This window comes from Uloborus diversus, chromosome 6 (genome assembly GCF_026930045.1).
Source record: "Uloborus diversus isolate 005 chromosome 6, Udiv.v.3.1, whole genome shotgun sequence".
In the NCBI taxonomy this organism is placed as follows: Eukaryota; Metazoa; Arthropoda; class Arachnida; order Araneae; family Uloboridae; genus Uloborus; species Uloborus diversus.
The window spans coordinates 134,011,929-134,031,063 of record NC_072736.1 but is presented as its reverse complement, the minus strand read 5'-3'; the positions used below and the strand labels follow the sequence as shown (position 1 = coordinate 134,031,063).

The 19,135-nt window shown below is 35.8% G+C and overlaps 1 protein-coding gene across 1 annotated transcript in view; it reads left to right on the top strand.

Moving 5' to 3' along the window:
• Positions 1-8,822: 8,822 nt before the first annotated feature.
• Positions 8,823-19,135, top strand: part of LOC129224607 (epidermal growth factor receptor-like) — a gene marked incomplete in the record, with an annotated part of 69,529 nt that continues 59,216 nt past the window's right edge. The window contains 1 exon segment of the mRNA XM_054859092.1: positions 8,823-9,138.

The following is a 19,135-nucleotide window of genomic DNA, read 5'->3' as shown; positions in this document are numbered from 1 at the left end:
TGTTTGCGACAAAGTAGCTATGTAAAAAAAAAATGTAAAATTCAGTAGGATGAAGCTTTGATATTGTTAGAATTTTTTGTTTTTAGTTTTTTTACACAAAATGTATTTCATAAAACTGGTATTAAGAAATGCCTTTTGAAACCTGCAACAGATAATCAAAGTTTTTATTAATTGGGGTCAGTGGCGGATTTACCATGTCGCAATTGCGAGCGGCTTTCAGGATATAGGCCCCGAAATACATACAAATATGTGCATGATAAATGTTTTACATAGTTCTGTGACAAACAAAACGGCCCCCAAAAATACATTGCTATGAGCCTTCAAACCTGTACATTTGCCACTGTACGGAGTGTTGGTATAAACCCAGTTATCGGTAAACAGATATCCTTTTGTTTCTTTTATTTGATCAAGTATATTAGAAATTAGTTGCATAAGTAAATTTTCTGCGCTTTTCTTTTCTTTTCTTTTTTTTCTAACTGTAAAAGAATTTCATCCGTAGTCATGCGATATGTCCCGGTTTTCAGACAAAATCCCAGTCCCTCTTCAAATCCCAGTAAAAGATAAATTTGAAAATAAGGTCGCTTCCAAAATTTCAAAAGTATTTTTTTCTGAAAGAGCATGCTTAAAAACATAGGATCTGATCATTTTTTGATAAATTTGTTTACGTTTAATATTTAAAAAAAAAAAAAAATACTTAAATCGGAGCGCTTTCATTGTTTACGGCTTCTGCCGATGACATCACAAATGATGAAATGCCATTCAGTATTGCCAATCACAGGGCCAAAATTCGCATCTTCACTCACGTTTATTGTCAACGATATGGTTGATAGCAAACGTAGAGCGCAATTTTAATTCGCTGCTTGATTATCATAACGTGGAAACGTAGTAGAAAGATGCAGCAAAGTGCATCATTTGTGACGTCATCAAGACCACGCCTTGTTTGAAAAATCGGACATTTAAAAAAAATAATTAAAAAACAACTGTTGGGAAAATGAAAGTATTTTCTGGGTCCATGTTATTATTATTATTGTTTTTTTTTTTTTGCTCATTCTATCCATTTCAATCACTAAAAGTAGTACTTTTGACTGAAGGAAACCACCCCATTAATGACCAGAACAGTCTAAAAATAATTAACTGTGAAGGATTACTCAGATAGATAAAAACTTCGTTTTTGTAACATTGACATGCAAAATTAATATTACATTAGAACAAGATTAAATCTAAGAAAGGCTTTCTATAAAACGTTCTAGCCCATGAAAAGTGCATGTTAATATTGTTCCAATTTTGATTCCTTATTCAAAGTATTTCTTCTTACTTAAGTAACTCATAAATACATTAACATGTGAGAAATAAAATGCTTAAATTCATCTTCGTGTATCGTTTATTATTACTCTTGATTCAGGTTCATAATTAAGATCCATTTATTCATAGCATAGCATTAAGAATGAACTGAACTCTAAAACACTTTAAAAAAACAGCCAGGGCATTTCGGCGTCTCGGCTGAGCATTTCAGAAATCTGACCAGCCAAGTCAGTGTAGAGCATTTAAAAAAAAAAAAAAAAAAATCATGTCTTTCGAATATAGTATTCGCAAACGCAATTTCACGCGTCTAATGTTTGTGGGAAGTGAACTGACTCAACGACTTTTCTGCTGAGAGGAAATTTGACATCTGCTGCTGAAGACAAAATAAATGCCATATGAGGCAGATGTAACAACAGAGTATGTGTTCGATTCTGAAAACATCGATTAGCAAGCAGACTTTTCGAAATGCAAGAATTGCTAATTTCCAGGTGCGTCATCAGCACTATTTATAAAATGCTTACGCGGTAAGCATTTAGAAATATTTAAATTTTATTTCTCTCAAAAAAACTTAAAGCATAATTTCATCGTTGGTTCCTATCACTTTCAATAAATCTGATACGAAGTTCAAAAGGGGCAGGCGCGTACGAAGAAATTTTGGGGCCCGTCACAAATGACTTTTACGACCCCCTCCATATTGTTTACCCTGCATATATTTCACCCTTTTTGTAAAAATCTCGGAACCCCTTCAGGTTCGGGGCCGAGCCAACAGGTGTCCGTTCTCTCTCTCCCTCGCCCCCGTGCACGACCCTGATAAATAAATGACTGTTCATAATTTTTGCACACATTTTTAAAATACATTTGACTGCCTTCTACCCTTTCAGGGCCGACGAGAGGCCAAGTCAGTCTAGTCTGAAACTAGGGCCCCGACCCTTAAGGGGGCTCGGTTAGGAATCGGATTAGGATAAATACAAGTTTTATTGGAGGAGGGGAACCCGGCAATCAAACTGACTAGAGGCCCGCCTTGGGGGCCCTGCACCCTTTATCACAAAGTATCAGACTTCACCTCACCCTTACCTTTATCTTGTCACACGTCAAGCTGTTTTTTTTTTCCATATTGTGTTGTTATAAGAAAAGTGTGATGTCTCACTTTTTGTATGCTCCCTCTCTTCCCTCGTCACAAACTCGCAATTTCAGACTCTCTCCCTTTCAAAGCGAGTCATTATTTGTGGATGAGCCTTTAAAAGAAAAATTTCTCCATCACTAGTCTCCATAAACTATTTAGAATCAGTCAGTTTTTTTCAAATCCATCCTTATAGTTGCTCTTGAATAACTTGACATAAATATCAATATTTATGTATAAAATAACAGATTAAAAAAAAGAAAATTCTGTCCATGGAAATAATATTGATTTTAATGAACATGCTCTATAGCAAAGGTGGCAAAGAGATAAAAATTTTAGGCTGCCATAATGTGCATTTTAAAAAATCGCATTCTTTTCAGTTCGTAATTATTACAGAAATGAACACTTGAAGAATTTTTTTGCCAAGTGTTCATTCTGCGGTGGCGCCGTATCCTGCATTTTCTTCTTCTTTTTTTTGTCATCTATTGTACTCTTAGAGTAGGAATTAAAATGGAGGGAGCAAGTCCAATCATTGGTTTAGCAAAAGCTGACCCAAGGACCCCAATTCACGTGACTCAACAACGACGAATGGTTGGCACGTTTTGCGTAAAACAAGCGAAAGAAACCTGATTTCCTCCAATGCTTTGCTGTAAAATCTATCACGTGACTTGGGGTCTAGGTTTCATGAATGAAAGTCTTCACTCCCTCCATTTTATCTCTTCTCAATGATTGTACTATAGCTTTACTGTACAAGCTTGCTTATTTGATTTACGCTGAAAATAAAGTAACTAAAAGAGCATCTAATTCCAACATTTTCCTATTGTTAGTGTGGGATCCAAAACGTGTTTCTTTAATAATTTTTTCAAAGCCAGGAGTGCCAATTGACTCCTCTTGACCCCTCTTAATGACGAGTCTGGCTCTTTCTCTTCATTTTCTTCGGCTAATTTTTAGAAATTTCAATTACTACCAGCGTATCTCATCGGTATTGCGCTCCAGTGCCCACCAGTGTAGACTTGCCAAACATCCCGGTTTGACCGGGATAGTACCGGTTTTCAGACAAAATTCCGGATACCCGACCGGTTTGCTTCACGTCCCAGAAAAAAGATAAATCTGATTATAGATGACCAAAAACGTATAACTGTGAAAGATTATTTCGGATAATTACTTTGTCATTTGTAACATTAATATGTAAAATTAATATTGAATTAGCTTGTGAAGATTTTTACAACAATATTAAAACCAAAAGAGTTCTAGCCAGTGAAAAGTACATGAAAATATTGTTTCTTCAATTAATTTTCTTCACTTTTTCTACTTACTTAAGTTTCTTTAAGTGTTTCTACTTACTTAAGTATTTTGAAAATATTAACATGTAAGAAATAAAATGTTTAAATTCATCTGCTTAGGTCATGTATTATTACTCCTGGTTTCGGTTCATAATTTAGTTACCATTAATTCATAGCATTGAGAACGAATTACCCTCTAAAACACTAAAAACCAGCCAAGGGTGTGTTGAATATTAACGACACTAAGGGGGGAGGGGAGGTTTCTCTTCCGGTGTCCCGGATGAACATTTCAGAAATCTGGCAATCCGACTCCAGTGTTACAACTCCGAAACTCATAATAGTCATTTTCTTTCTTTTGAAAAATATTTACTGCTATGATTATTCAGGGTAATGTGTTAAATATAGGATTTGTCGTGTTTTAAATTTTTGCATCAATAACGCAAAAGTCTGATAAGGCATTATTTCTCAACAGGATAATTTATTTCAAAACAAACTTATTTTGTAGGATAAAACTCTTATCTATTGTGACTTTATTTACCCAGTTTTATCAACTACTATGCGATAAAGGACTTATTATTTTTTTCTTGGAATATAACTCGCAGCGGACGTTTTTAAGTCAGATAAAGTGCAAATGAGTCAATATAGGTGTAGAATTTTTAAAGTTGCAGAAATAAAAAAATATCTACTTAGAGCGGGAAAAGCTATTAGGGGCGTGCAAGGAAACAAGATGTTTGGAAGGTGGAAACTTTCAATGTACAGAATGAAACTCTGAATTTGTCCAAATGATTATTAAAAACAAAGTGTGCATGCATGAAAATTGCAATAATAATACTGTCTCCAAATTTTCCGAATCGTTTGTAAACATTTGCTGAATAAGAAATTTTTTTGGGTAGTCATAGTGACCACCGATTGAGACTTCCCTGGTTGAAATGTTTGTTGAATGTCTAAGATGTAGAGAAACCCTGATTTTACGTCCCTCGAATCTACATTTTTACCTCATTTCACGTTTTTTCTGGTTTTCCGTACTCTAATTATAGAGTTTTCAGTCCTGTTCCGATCTCAATCCTTCGGGATTGTAAGGAGTCAATCCCGTGAGTTCCCGAGGGATTGACTTTAGCGGCAGAGAACGATGAAAATTGTAAAATTTTAGGAGCTAAGTAAAAAATTCATGCACTAGACAAACTATTTCTCGAGTTTACAGGAAAATTCAGCGCGACATGGTTTCTGAAATAACTACTCGCCAAGAAATTTCTGTAGTCGCCCAGGCGACTACAGAAATTCCACTGAATTTTTCAGTTCCTGGGGGTTAAGCATCCTGGAAGGTAGATTTCAAGGTGCCGTCAGAAGTTAAGTATATCAAAGATTCATATTCTCCATAGATGTCTTCAAGTAGTGCTCACAGGACAACTCCAAAGTTCGAATGTGAAAATTCTGGTTTTCGAATGCAAAACAAAGGCGGATCCAGAAAATTTTCAAGGAGGGGGCGATTATTTTTTACTCTTCATTCTGTGGAACCTAAATTTCGAAAAAATTTCGAAGGAGTGTACTAAACCCCCATCGCTTGCATAGTTGTGTTTCTTTCGAAAAATATTCCGGGAAAGCCCATGAATCTATCTCTAATGCCATCTGAGATCGTCTAAAATTGAAGTTTTGGAACTTAAATTTCGAAGAAATCCTGTAGAAAGTTCCGGTCCTTTCTCTAGAGTAATAAAAGATGGGCTACGATTTCGTTTTCAAGACTTCCATTGCGAAAGAATTCCGGAAAAGAGCTTCCTTTCTCCTAACACCGTCGAGGATTATGTACAATTGCGTTTTTGAACTTTTGTATCGAAAATATACCTAAAGAAAGTACCTGCATTTCGGCTCGAGGAGGGGGGCGATGTCCTCCACCGCCCCTCCCTTGTATCCGTCCTTGATGCAAAAGTATTTTTTTTTTCGTTTCAATCTAGATTTTAAAACATTTTTTCCCCGGAATTTGTCGCGGACCACAGTTTGGGAAGCCCTGATCTAGTGAAACACCTTTCCTTACGTTTCTTTTGGACCTTATGCTTTCAACCACACATCTTTTTTATGATTTCTCATTAGAATAATTTCAGGATTGACTCAAGTTTATTTTATTCCTTTATCGTTGTAACTAGGGGCGTCCCGAAGGGAGATCACGGGATTAATTGCGTTAAATGTATAATTTTTCATCAAATTCTTCAGAATCGACAGCAACTGGACCAAGGACATCGTTTTCTCTGATTATGCCGAAGAAGTGGCGAAAGCAGTAATTTGTAACTTTGACTTCATCAAACCTTTTTGCGCCATGGACACGTCAACAACAGCAACAGTTCATCAAATTTTCAAAATTTCTTTTTTAAATTTTAATATAATCTCTCTTGTATGCTGCCAAGTTTTCTGAAAGTTTGGTGAGGTTTGACGTAAAACCCTGCACGTAATGAGGCAAAAAACATGTGAACAAAACTTATATTTTGAAAGAAATTCTTGTGTTCTCGTGAATATAAATGACACTTTCACGGAAATCAACAAAAGTATTCCTTTGTGATTTAATTTGTATTTAAAAATTCAGCTGAAGCATGCCTTTTATGTGACAAAAGTTACAGAACAATGGGTCACTTATTTCTCTGAGAAATTCTTAGGAGTGTCGTAATACTTTCAGTTATATAGTGTAAATTCAGATATGGAAACAAATTCATATCGGAATGTAGAATGGTAAACTAAAGCAGCATAAAAATTACTTTTTGTGGCAATATTTGGGGGCCCTCCGACAGGGAGGTTTCGGACAGGTGAATTTACGACTTGCGGAAATCAGGGCCTGATGATAACTAAAGAACTAAATCAGTCATTCTTAATTTGCTTCAGACAGTAAATCCAAATATAGCAGTAGCGTTAAACTGATCTTGAATTCGTACAAAATCTACTAATGTTATCAACACGAATCAAAAGTATTTATCAGACCATCAGGTGATAAACTGCGATAAGTTTTTCCAGAAATGAATTTCATACCTAGCGTCAATTCAGTTAGAAAGTTGTCTCAACGAGGTGCAATAGTACTTACTGCTTTCCTTATATCTTTATTTTACGCAGTTTTATCTTTTTTATAAGATTTTTTAGAGCTAAATTTTTTCAACCGACTTTTCAAAGTTGACTGTAATTTCTTTGTCGGGAAAGATTCAAAGTAATCAGCTTTTCAAAAAGTATGAGAATAGAGAATAGCGTAACCAGGAAAAATAATCGGAGGGGGAATATGACAACGTTTTTTTTTTCGTTTATGTGGAGGGGGGGGGGGGTAATTTTAGTTGTTTCCTGTGGTCTATAAACAGGAAGGTCATTTCAAATTTTTCCAGGGGAAAGGGGACAAGGAGTGGAAATTCAATGCCTTTTTTTTAAAACATCAAAAGACATGTAAAATGTATAATTACGCTATGTTTTTGAAATCCATGTGTGTGTGTGGGGGGGGGGGTCCATTTACCCCTCTGACCCCCCAAATGACATGCCTTTCTATAAAAGAAAATTTCTGCATTTTTGGGAGAGGGTCATATCCTTAAATCCCTCTTGCTCTCCTACACACGCCCCTGACAACAGACAAGAAAGCCATCGTGAATTGATATGGTATGAAATAGCCGCTTATGTTCCCCTCAAAATGGGTCATTTAATAAATTTGGGCAATGCAAGTGTATTTAAAACTAGGGCTGTGGAGTCGGACGGAAGATGACCGCCTCCGAGTCCGAATTTTAGAGCCTTTGATTCCGGTTAATTTTCCCCAAAATCAGTGCTTCTCCGACTCCGCAAGCACTTTCAGGGTTGTGGAGAGAAAATGACGACTCCGACTCCTGGAATTTTAAACTTTCTACTCCCGACTCCGATTCTTTTACCCCACAATCAGTCCGACTCCGACTCTTCGCATCCCCGTTTAAACAATAGCTCATAGTTGACAGCTTGCGCCCAACACCTTTAAGAGCAAGGGCACACCCTCCCAAATATAGCGAAGACCCCCCCATCCAATAGTAAAAAATGCCTCTTAAAACACCCCATAAAAATTTCAATGGCGCAGCCTGCGCCATGACACCCCCTCCCAGGTAGGCACTGCAGACAATTGAACGCGAAAAAGAATTGCTGTATGAACGATCAACAACCCCACTAATTTGGTGACGCTGATACCCGCCCCCCCCCGATCAATACGGGGTTGGCTTCGCCATTGCTCTTGGAGGCTCCCTGTCTTCCGTGTTTATTGTTCATGTGAAAAAATAATGAAATCATATGAGGCAGTGAGAAGAAGCAAAGGGATGTAAGTGGCAACATTGAAAATTTGGAGTTAACCAGTACAAATGGTAGGTGAATCTCTCCTCTGTTTTGGGGCAAAAGATTGTACTAGTAGCCCAGGTAGGTTCTGTTAAACAGCATGATTTAGAAAAAAAAAAAAAAAAAAAAAAACAATGAAAACATACCTAAGACTTTATCTTTAAACGCGTTTTACTCAAGACCTATGTCAAAATGAACTAATCTGAAAGCACAATTTTTGAATTAATAATTGATTTTCATTTTGAATAAAATATTTTAATGAGCTCATCTTGCGACTCAAGAACCTTAAAACAGCAGAAAAAAGAGAAATAGAGAGGTACTGAGAGGAGGAGAGATTCGAAGGAAAAGATAAGAAAATTTTTCTTGGGACTTACATTTTATTTCTAATAATCGAGCAATTAAAATATAAATATATTAAGGATTTGCATGTTTACATTATCTATTCCACGAAAAGAGACCAACAAACTATGACTCATTTCGTAACTGCGCATAGAATTACAAAATGAGTTTCCCAAATGAGCATTCTGACTCTTTTTTTTTTCTTTCTTTCTTTCTCTTGTACAACTTGTCTTTTTCACTAAGCCATCCATATTTAAATCATTATAGCCCGTAAGAGGCTACTTAAAATTCATCTCGCAGCACGCTTCCAGAAAAAAATTCTCAGCGCCCGCAGAGCGCCAAAATTGCTTTTGGCGACGACTGGCGAAGAAACATTCCCGCGACTGAAAAATCTAGCAACCTCTTCTCCTCGTCCGTTGCCACCTGACAGAGGATAACTACGTTGCTTGTTGTTAGTTTCTCATGCTTGGGGAAGGAGTAGCGTCTTTGCGAGCTCGAAAATTATCGTTGAACGCTGTGGAACTAATACACTTCGATCGCATTCTTGGATATTTTTACAAATTATTTTCTCAATAACTGTGCAAGGATCCGTCCAAAATATTGTGTGTGCAGTGTTTTTGAGGAGTGCGTCAGCGATTGTGGTTTACTTCCCATCTTGGCACGTGACGTTGGCTTCTTGGAGACTTGTTTGTGTTATCGTTTGTCCTTTTCGCCCGGGAATTTGAGCAACAAGTGGTATTCGTCTTGCGCGTTCTCCGGCGGTATCATGCGAGGTTATTGGATTTCTTGGTAAGTTTCTCTTTGTGTGATGTTTATCGCGCTCTTAAATCAGTCCTTTGAGGAATCTTTAGTTTTTAGGGAGTTGATTACGCGTCTTGGGAGACGCTTATCAACTTTTTAAATTAAGTTACTCAATAGCTTCGCATTAATCATAAAAGTGGTTCTTGGGTTGATATATTTTGTAAGAGATCCCTGTTTAGTTAAAGTTTCAAAGCATTCAAAGGGCTTTAAGGCATTAAAATTAAAAAATTATATGTGAGCAAAAATTAAATAATTATATAAAAATTGAAGTCTACTGTAAACTAAAATATAAAAGGTGATGTACATGTGAAAAATATGTTATTGACTTTCAAGTATGGGCATAAACTAAGGTGGGGGAAAAACGAGTTGTTTTCCCTGTGTCGCACGTTTTTAATAACACGTCCTTAGATTGGGATTTATTGTCATATTTCTCAGTTTTGCCGCCATGCATCAAGTTGAATATTTCCAGAAATTGAATGCCAGAAATTAAAGGGGGGGGGGAATCAGAATAACAAGTGATTTTAATTCTAATAAGGAAAAGAAAGAGTTTTGTGTGGAAATAACTTTAGCAACAGAATTCGCATTGCATTTATTATTAAAAGGGGCGGGGACGACGGCCCCATCTCACTTTTTTTTCATTGATCTCAAGAAATAATTGAGCAAACACATTTTAAATTTTACTCTTAAAACTGTGTGAGGTTGTAAAATCAAAAAGATTTTAATGCAATTTGACTTAATATTAAAATTTAGAAAAAGTGAAGGAATAAATTAGTCTCATGTTACTTGTGAAAAATCTAAACATCTAACCGTTGTCTGTTGTCAAACCATTCCACTCATTTTGTATTAAATTAGTGTAAACTGGCTTTCTTACATTTGAAATATGGACACTCTTGCTCTTCGTTGTTTAATTTTCGTGTTGAAGATTCATCAAGACTAAAAGCTATGTACATTTTAGAATTGTTGACAGAATATGTAGTATCTCATGCCTATTAATTGTTCAATGATTTTTTACATATTTATTAAAGAGTAATATTGAGAATAAATATTCTTAATTATTTTTTTTTTCAATTATAAATCTCAATCTATTATTTATTTGCGATCAGTTTTTGTAGTTTTTTGTGTTATCAACTTAAAGAGAAAAAAACTTCTCAAATTTTTTTTTGCCCATCTCTGCTTGAAAACTTGTCATGGAGAATTTGTGATTTAAATTATTACGTTATTTAACCTATTAAACGATTTTAAAGACAGACCCCAATGAATTTGTTTACTAAAAACAAAGATCTTTAGAATACATCTCCCAACCTACATAACTTATGAGCACCCCCTCCCCCCCAGATTTTCCTAATGACGTGCCTGCTTTACTTAACCATTCACATAGAAAAATATGTGAAATATGCTTATCTGAAAATGAAAAATGTATATAAATTACGGTCATTCTGGCTCTTATATTATAATTTGCATCACTTCTTTTGAATTACGTGTACTTTACAAACATAAAAAGTAAACTCTCAAATTTAGCGCAGCATCTAAAAAATTATCCAAGCAATGATAAAAAATTAATAAGTAGTAATTGAAGGGAAACTAAGGAGTAAATAAATTAAAAAATAATTAGAGTCAGGTGGTAAAAATCAGCTTGTAAAGAAAAAAACCGCTCCAGAATTTTTTCTTTGCCTTTCTCTGCTTGAAAACTTGTCATGGGGATATTTAACTGTTGACAAACGTTATCTTCTATCATTGTTTTCCATTTACCCCAAATCTTCTTAAAAGATAAACTTTTCAGTTTAAGTTAAGTTTGGTTTTTTAAACCCAAAAAAATATACCAGTATAATTTCAAACCAATTTAGTAAATACTTGGTTTTTTCGCTTTTGAATGGATTACGGGAGTCAGCGGAGGGGGGGGGGATAGATCGCTATAATTTATTGTTTAATTTTTTGCGATATGAATCTCCCATCTTTATATTTGGTGAGAAAATACCTTTTCTTTTGAATCGGGAAACAATAATTCATGAATCATGTGACCTTTTAGAAATTAAGTTGACGTAAACAAAAAGGAAGAAAAAAGTTCCCAAGTTAGGACCACTCCTTTTGCTCCCTCCTCTTTTTTATCGGATGGATAGTGTGTTATGAAAGGTGAACTTTTTATGGTTCACATATTTGCCAAGTAACATAAATGGATGACAATCTAGAATTCCGCTTCTTTTTTAGCTTAAATCTTAGAAACGTTCGCGGTTCATTTTTTTTTTCTTTTTCACTTTTAATTATATGTACAACTTATCATTTTATCTGTTGAACATTTTCTTTGTTTAGTAATTTCTTTAAATAAAGAAATTTTATACACTGCAAAAATGTTTTTTGCTGAATGTTTGCTTCAAAAGCAATTCCAGTGTAATTCCGTTATAACAAATATCAATGCAACGAAATATAAGTTTTAACGAAATGAGTTTTCAGTCTCAATTTAAATTTCATCATTTGGCCCGAGGCTATGTCAGCCTAGTCGGAAACTAGAGGTCCGGGCCTTGGGAGGGCCCGGCGATACTGTCGCAAAAAGGGGGGGGGGGGGAGAACTCCGAATAAGAAAAAATAGTAAGGATCAAGTAAAACTTACTTTTTTGGTATTTACTGTTGTTTCATTTAAAATAGTTTCTTGTTTTCTAGTAAGCAGTTTTTCTTTTCCTTCTTTTCTTTTCCGACATATTTTTCTTATTTCCCACCTTTTCTTTTCTTTTATCCCTCTTTTTTGGACGGAAAGGGCCTAGCGACATAACTGACAAAGGGCCTCCCTTGGCTCTCTGCGACCCTGGCCATCACATTGCTGAATTCCATTACAGCGAAATTCCCGTTACAATGAACAAGGTTCGCTGTAACGGGATTTCAGTGTAGAAGTTGAAAATGATTCCGTGAGTGCATGTCGGACGTACACTGTCCTTCCGCTAGCGCAGACGAATTTTTTTTGTTAGCTCACAAATTTCTTTTCTTGTGTATAAACTATCAACCATATTGGAGTTGACAAAATCTTACAGCACGAATTAAAATGGAGGGAGCAAGTTAAATCGTTGGCTTAGCAAAAGCTGACCCAAAGGCCCTAAGTCACGTGACTCAACAACGAGGAATGGTTGGGGTCTTGGTTTCATGAATGAAAGTCTTCACTCCCTCCATTTTATCTCTTCTCAATGGACAAAATGTTGCAATCAAGGGTTCGGGGCACCCGTCTCGATGTGCCCCTGCTGTCGGTATTTGGACACCAGCATTTTATCGTTTTAAAAACAAACATCATTCACTCACCATGTTTTTTAAAAAAGAATAAAATTCCTTTTATTGAACCTTCATTATTATGTCCAATATGCTTTTTGCGAGAAACACCTCTGCAGGCTTTTGTTTATTTTTAATTCCCCCGACGTATTGTTCATAGTTTCTTTATTTTATGGAAAAGAAGGCAACGTTAATATAAAGAGAACATAATTCTTCAGGATCGTTTGCACGCAATTTGTTCCTTTTCAAGGGTGGGATTCTAAGCTTCATATCGTCTGATCTCCTGTACGTTACCGTTGAGCTACGACTCCGAAGAAGAAACGAAAGCGTCTTTTTAATCTTTTTTGCCACGGTCGAGTGGCCTTTATATTAAACGATTTTCCCATAACCATCCTCTTTTACCTCCCCCCTTCTAATTTGTCAGTGGAATCGTCCAGCGCATATCAGCTCAAGGCAGTGCATGGTGCGCGTTGTGTATCACTCACTAATGTGAATTGCAGCTAATATTAGTGAAAGATGTGTATCGTATTGTTTATAATTTATATGTTCACATCTTAACATGAAACCTTTCGAGCTCGTTGGTTGGCGACGTGTTTTGAGACGAGAAACCAACTCTTTACGAAGGTTGGTTGTTTAAAAAACAAACCCTTCACATATGTCTTATCAAAAACGGACATTTTTCGAAGGTCACAATTACAAAGGGAAAAACCATCCCTTTGCGAAGGTCACTATTTAAAAGCAAATTATTCTCAAAGGTTAGTGTTTAAAAAGCTAAATAAACCCTTCACAAAGGTTATGTCAAATTTCATAAAATTGCGTCTCGTCATTACTTATGGTGGTTTCATGTAAACTGATGACTATGATAATATAGAGTATTCCCAGTGGTGTACCTAGCATGGGGTGAAACCCGAGGCGGTAATTTGTGGTGTCACCCCCCCCCCCTCTCGTACAAACGCAAAAAAAAAAAGATGTTTTATAGGAAATATGAAATTGATACAATGTCCAAGTGTATGTATTGTAGCTCTTAACATGCAGTTTTAGACAAAGTTTGGTAGTGTTTCGGAGATTAGAGGTTCGGGGGTCTACCCCGAATTTTTTTTCAAATTCTTAATCTTAAAAGGCATTTTATACTACCTTTGGTTCAGAAAGTGTTAAAGGTTGAAGAGGTTCGGGGTTATTTAAAATTTGGGGACATTTTCTGAATTTAAAGTATTTATATGTTTTATCAAATTACAATTCCACTTCGAGTGTCACGCCCCCCCCCCCCCAGACGGGTGACAGCAGGGACGAACCGCCCCCGCCTCCCCCTCGTAGCGACGCCACTGGTACTCCTGCTTTAAAGTAGCTTAAATTTGAAAAAGGATATTAACTTAATCTGTCAAAAGTGCATCTGAATGTAAATTAACTTTTTTTTTCCTTTTAAGGATTTGACAACCTTTAAACCATAGAATCATAACTCAAGTTCTTTCTGTGAAATCTCGTAAATGCCGACATGCGTGAATATGAACCTTCACATACCAAAAGCCATCGGCAAAAGACCAAACGTTTCCGGTGAATCACCGGTGAAAGTCGACGTTCTCCGATTTCGGTCTTTTATGGTGCCATATTCGTTTAAAAAGAATAGGCTTTCAAATGGAAACACGACAAACTTTCTCCCAAAACAAAGATATGAAATTTTTGCTGACGGTTGAAAATAAGTTAATTCGTCACGAAAGTTGCTAGTTTTCCTGTATCCGTTCTCACCTCCCACATAAAAAGCGAATTATTCTGTGCCAATGCAATGAAACAGCCTCGAAGGAGGGGGGGGGTTCAGGGGTAAAAACACCCACAAGGTCTTTTGGTTTTAACATTATTGCCAATCAGGCCCGTCGCACAGTGGGTCGAAAACGACAAAAACCGCTTAAAAGGGTAATTTTATTTCTATATTCAACCAATTGCGGATTAGTATATTTGCACAGGCCTATATCTTAGGCAATCAGAACTGGAATTTTAGAGCCCTTCGTCCACTACAAAGCTTAAGATAGCCTTTAGAAGATGAAGAACCATGAATGAAGGGGATTTAAACAAATTGCTTTGATGCAATCTATATTTTTTTTTCTTATTAATGGCGGGTATATTTAATTTCTCTCGTGTCCGACGATAGTAAAAAAAAAAAAAAAAACAATAATCGAATATTCAAATAGATAATTGGTTTTGATCAGCACCGAAAACTGGGGAATCTCTTATGTGCTCTTAGAAATTAATATTAATTAGTCATCAATGGTCTGTAGAAATACCCTGAAAAGGAATTAGCTGCTTAAACCTGCGAACTTTGGACTTAGAGCCCAAACAAATCGAGAAAAATCCATAAAACATGCCTGAGTAAACAAACAAGCCGGGGGGGGGGGGAGAGGTTTAAAAACACTTTTAAGCGCTTTTTGGCGTTTTCGCCCCATAGTGCGTCGTTTTAAAGTTTTCCAGGGAGCAAAGGGTAAGAAATCAATGCATTTTAAGAGGAAAAAAAAAAGCACTCAATACAAGCAAAAATGCAAAATTACATTACGTCCCTCCTCTCCCCTTCTTCCCTGATTGCACATGTGACGGATCTGCTGGCAATCCCAATGCAGTACTTTTTCCTCATATAAGGACTGATTCGATCAAAAAGCCTCTTCCAGGAAATAATTTTGCCTGCGCTAGTGAATGGGACTTAACCACCTTCTTTTTTTTTTAAATCGGATTTCGGATTGCGTGTACTTGACGACAGTATTTTACACTAACTGCAACATTAAAAAACCTGGTGGAGTTCGCACTTACGCCATGCGCAAAATTTTAAATATTTCTTAAAGAAATGCACAATGAAATGTCTTGAAAACGCATTTTCTAGAATCCATCCCCGCCCTCTTTCTAGAATTTTCAAAAATTCACGAGCCTAATTTGAAGTTATAATATTTAATTCAATACCGTGCTGGATCGGGCACCGCTCAAAACTATTCAAAGTTCTCCTCCCCATTTTTTTTTATTTTTACATCAACCATTTGAATGCTAGAAATTAACCTTCCATTCTGAGCGTTAGTCGAAGTCAAAGTAAATAGCTTACCTCAGGCGATTCTCTCCCATTTCAAACTGCCTACCATGCTGTAACATCAGAGGTATGCAGACCATGAAATTATTCGAATTGGCATCATCAGCAATTTGTCGCTGTTTCAAGTAAATGGATGGAATGCTGTTTTTGCAAAATGCTGTGGTTGGCAGTTTTTTTCACTTTTTCGCTACATTGCTGGCATCACTTTCCTCGTATTTTGTAGAAGTTAAATTTCAGTAACAGTATATAGCCTTATAGTTTCCGTTTAATTCAATTAAAATCAGATTTATTGGAACTGAGACTTAGCCGAATTGAATGTTAATGTGCTTCATTTCCACACGAGATTATTCATAGATTGATGAAAATCCGAATTAATAAAAAGAAAGAAATGGAGAATCTCCATTATCCGAAACTCCTTTAACCGGAACGTCGTTTAACCGATGTCGATTTCCTAAAGTATTTTTTTCTTAAATAAACATTATAACTTCAAGGTTACGGAGGCAGTCATTCCTATTACAGGCTCTGTAAATTTTCGAACACTAAATATTTCTAGTCTTTTATACGCAATCAGATTAAAAGGTCTGTAAGTCAAGGTTTTTAACGTAATATTTATGATTAAAATTAGAGAACAAAAATAAAGTTGGCTGCATTTTTTAAATCACTAAAAAGATTAAAGTAAAACTGTATACGTCAACTAGATTAACTAGATTACGTCTTAGTAAATTTGAACTGCATTTTCCGACTTGAGTGAGATTTATTGAACAAATTTATTCATAATGATTATAGCTCTATAATCAAAAAAAAAAAAAAAAAAAAACCACAAGAAACGTACTAGCAGTTACATATGAGAAGTAATTTATTAAAAGGGAACAAATCCACTTTTTAGAAAGATTCATTTTATGACATTTTCTAAATCTTTCAGATGACCTTATCAAATCACTTACTCTCAAGAAGTCCAAACGTGGAAAATCCTATTTTATTTAAGGGTAAAGTGGCTTTTTGATCAAAAGGTAACAAATCCGTCCTCTGCACGTTTTATTTTGAACTAAAGTAAACATATCCTGAAAGAATCTGTTGTACGAAGACTTTTAGATTCAAAGAAACACATGTCCAAAATCCTCAAATTTTAATCCCCTTCTTTTAGGTTCATGTACTTCGGTAAGAGAATATGAGAAGGTGAAATATTAGAGTTTTGGTGGAATTGGAATTTTCAATATTTAGGTTTTCGTTCAAAAGGGCACATATCCAAAATTAAGATGGCGATATCTCCTTATTTTTTTCCACCAACATTTTTCTTCCTCAGGCCCATGATTTGCTGTGCTTTTGTGCTCAGTTCTGTACTCAGAGACGTTGATATAACTATTTTGCTCTTACCCTAATTCGTTTTTCCTCACTTCCTGAACATTTTTGAAAAATGAATATGGATTTTGATAAATTAGTCCTCAAAAATGTAAGTGCATGTTTAAACCCAGAAGTAAAATTTCTTCGTTTTCTTGACAGCTTTTTTAAAGTGCTCTATTTTTTATGTTGTATTTTTGATTTGTCAAAGGTTGACTTGTCCCGATCACTTCAGTTAATAAAGGATGTTCTGAATAATGTTTATCAAATGATAACATGGCGCATGGGAAACCATTTTTTTAGAAGGTGTTTGTAGATGAAGAGAGAAATCCGCTTTCACATCTGATACAGTCTTGCACCGTGACGTGCAATGCCCAAGAATTTATATGATAGTTAATAAATTGCATCACAACTTGTTTTCATCGATCTTATGCTACGCATGTCGAACTGCGCTGGAATTTTGAATTCGCATTTGTGTTACTTCCTCTTTCTAGCTGCAGTGAAGAATACGCCAGTCGATGAAAGAGTTTTGGAAACTCTTACTTATTTCTTTCTAAAAGGAAAAACCTATTTTTCATAATGAAATCATCAGCTGGCACTGAATCTGTCTTTTCATACTTTTTTTAATTATTAATAGATGCATTACATAAAAACGTATGGTCATTTCTATTCTCAATTCATTCAGTCATACCAACTATTTAGGTTCAACAGAGGTTCTTTCAAGTACAAACTTTTTTTTTTTGATTTTATTTCCTTGTTTAATTTTTAAATTGAAAATATAGTTCTAAAAAAAAAACAAAAAAAACTGAGTTTTAGTTCAGTGAGGGAGGAGGGGGGGGGGTCAATTCCCCCATAGAACTTAGTTTTAAATTGCGACCTTCCAGTAATTTGGTTCCGGTGGTAATTTGTAGACATGTAAGGACTGATGACCAACCCCCTCCTAGAAGGTAAGTTCTCGCTGCCAATGGCGTGCACGGGACGGAGGGGGGGTGGGGGGGGACGATTCTTGGCCCGGGTCTGAGCCATATGGAGGCTCGAGATTTTTTAAATGAGGGTTGAAATGTACGTAGGGACGTCGAGGTAAACAATATGGCCCGTAAAAGTCATTTCTGACTGGCCCCAAAATTTCTGTGCACTCCCCTGCTCGTTGCACTAGTGTAAAATGTATAAAAGTACTACAGTAGAACTCACTAATAACCGAGTGCTCGTAAAAAACGGATTCGTGAAAAAAATCATAAAAATTTATACATATTTTCTTTGTTGTGTTATATATTTCTGTGCAGTACCAAAGAAGTTGGTTATTTGATTTGGACTGTCTTATTGCCTCTATCTTGCTATTGTTTTCGAGGAATGTGGGGTCCAAAAAACATAGTCATTTTTCATCCGTGGCTTCAAAACAGTTTGAAGCTTTTCTGCCCTTCAGAAGCCAAGTGTGTGGTCGAGGGCTATTTAACTTCAAATTCTTCACATTTGTCGCTATGGTGATAGCTTTCTTTTTTTCTTTTCCTCTCTTGACTTTCAGCCAGGGCTGTGAAGTCGGAGTCGGACCGATTTTGGGGTAAAGGAGTCAGAGTTGTTAGAAAACAGGCCGACTCCGGGCTTCTTTTTTTCTTTAATATTCACTGACTCTCCTAGCATTTTTTTTAAAAACTGACTACCAACTGGTTCGATTACATGTATAAAGGCCTACTAATTAGAAAAGAATTGTCATTGGCAACTGGCTGGCTGATGTTTATCGAACTTTCTGTAATAGTCACCCACGCCGGCCTTTAGTTTGCTTATTTTTTTTTTTTAACTTCCTTTAACTAATAGTAATGCCAACTGTCAACAAACGGTTTTGTTGCCTAACATTTTCTAAGTAATCACTTTCAAATAAAAATAATAATGAATTTTCTACTTTGGATCTCAGTTATAAAATAGCAAAAGGAATGTGTCTCTTGAGAAAGTCAGGGCCGTTGCTCGGGAGGAAACTTCTTAGGGTGTTCGGTAAATTCAAATGTGCGAATACAAAATATCCGATAAAATATATCTGTTTTCTAAATCTAAGGACGATATGTATAAGCTTGGTTCTCACTTAAAAGTATGACATAAATTAAGAATATCATTTTTTGGTTACAACACTCAATAATTGCAGTTAATTTTAAAATCTTCATATTAAAATTAGTTCTAAAGATAATTAAGTAACAATAAAATAAAATTTCAAAATTGAATGAAGAAATTTTGGTATAGTAAAAGCTATTCGTACAAAGCTGTATACCTCCGCATTTTGTGCAAAATTTGCTCCAGATGTACATCATGTACATGACCTTTCTCCGCAATATAGTCCTATTTTCACTG